Raw genomic sequence first — 2,225 nt, 5'->3', positions numbered from 1 at the left:
CAAGAGCGCCTGACCGACACCTAGACGTTACCCGCTGTACCCAAGCCGCCAGACTCTGACACAAAGTTTTCTCTTCTGTCGGCATCTTCTCCTTCTCCTCTGGATAGATACCAACATATTTCTTTTCACAAAAAAAACTATTATTTAGCAATAACCGCGCAATGAGGACATATTGTTCAGTATAGCAAGCAGAGAATCAAATTTATTCTGTCTAATATTTGAAAGCTGCGTAAAAGTGATTAGTCGAAACTATAGCCACTGCTGCATCTGTTTTCTTCGGCGGAACTGTGACAATAATTTAATAAAAACACGCTTACCATTGCAAAACGTATAGTTCGCTCCATTTTCCGTTCCACTGCCAGTTTCCACAATAGAAAGCTCTCCAATGTGTGATATGCTACTCGAAATGAAAAAAAAAAAATTGCTAAACACCTACAAATATGGATCCATCACCGTGCAGTATGTGTACTTACAGTTGAGGTGGGCTGTTGCTACTTAGATACTGGAAGTTGTACGTAAAAGATGATGGACTGTAAGGCCCTATTTTTTGTATTGAGTAGCAACCAACATCCACTTCCAAATCGTAATTTTGTCGAACAACGAACAGCTTTTCTCTTATTCGCGTAAGCTGAAACATCGAGTTATACCACAATGTATTTACCAGCTAATGCACAATGGAGTGTGAAAAGTATCAAAAAAAATCACAGCATATCCACGGAGTGAATGATGATGAGTGGGCGAAGCTGCGGAGGTTGATCTGTAAACCGTGAATCTTCCGTGAATTCTGCCCAGTACATCATCACCGACGTGAGATCGGGCGCGTTTATACTAAAGGTTCGATGAGTTATGACGACCTGCAGCTCACTTTAATTTTACATGTACGCTGTGAATTTTCATTGTTTAGAAAACCATTGCTTTAGAAAATATGTGGCGTCTTTCGTTAAGCAGCTGGCGTCTTTTCGTTTTGCTTTAGAAACATCTGGCGTTCCTTCGTTTTGCTTTGAGAAGACATCTGGCGTCTTTCGTTGGTTTATTTCATCAATCAACAGCGTTTTGAGCAAAATTTTTATTGTTTAATCACGCACAGGAGAAATCTCACCAGGCACTACCTTGGAGGTAAACAATGGCTGCTAATGCGAATGAGAGACAGAAGAAGTCGGCTTTTAGCTAACACTTACACTTCTACTTCTACTAACGTTTCCTACTGGAACATGCCAATGGCTGCTAATGGGGAACCAGAGACAGAAGAATTCGGCTTTTAGTTAACGCGCACGCTGCGAATTTTTTATTGTTCAAGAACGCACAGGAAAAATCTCCCACCGGCACCACCTTGGAGGTCAAGATCTAATACTAGCGTTACGACCGGTTACGCACTACTACGACTACGATGGACGAACGGGTGCCGCCTTAAAGGGCCCCTCACCAGGTTTGACAATTTTGAGCTAACGAGCGCAATGCATACAGTGGGCGTTCACGATCACGTCTGCCAAAATTTGCAACGCTACGCGCCGCGGAAATGGGTCAAATTTCAAGGTGAACGCGGCTTGCCCTTCCTCTCGCGGGCGCGCGCTTTAGAGAATGAGGGGATGACGTACATGAGAAAATGGCCCTACGTAGATGGTAGTGCTGTGACGTCGCTCCTCGACGTAGACGACTGTGCTCTGACGCCGCCAACAGTAGCACGTGTCACTGCGATTATTATTTAACACAACATGTGTAGTTTGTGTAATTTGTTGCTTGAATAGATTAATAAAACTTGAGAGAAATATAGAGACACACAAAGGGAATGTGTGCGTCTTTTTCATGTTTTTTCTTGAATTGCAGCGAGATACGGGGCTAATGTGCCTCCCTTTCCCGTGCGTTCGTGTCCCCGCGGTTAGCGCATCGAGCAGACGCCAGCCCTGGAAACGAAAGTAATGTTCTGGCGCGTTCGAGCACTCATTGTGCTCATTTATTCTACCGCGTCCAAGTAAACGTTAATGCTGCACTGGCTCATCATACCGCCACTCTCGTGCCCGTACAAATGTATCAACTTTCATGCCCGTCCCGCAGAAACAGGCAGTACACCACAGAGAACGCCGACAAAACGCCCACGGCCGTTACATAAAAAAAAAGGTAGCGACCGTGCAACGCCGCTCGCGTGCTTGGGCTGGCTCGGGCACGTCATGCGCACGTGACCATGGATGCGCATGACGTGTTCATGCGTATGTGTTAAGTGAAGAGGG

Source organism: Rhipicephalus sanguineus, chromosome 8 (genome assembly GCF_013339695.2).
Source record: "Rhipicephalus sanguineus isolate Rsan-2018 chromosome 8, BIME_Rsan_1.4, whole genome shotgun sequence".
Classification (NCBI taxonomy): domain Eukaryota; kingdom Metazoa; phylum Arthropoda; class Arachnida; order Ixodida; family Ixodidae; genus Rhipicephalus; species Rhipicephalus sanguineus.
The sequence above is the reverse complement of the archived record's forward strand: the minus strand, read 5'-3'. Positions refer to the sequence as shown.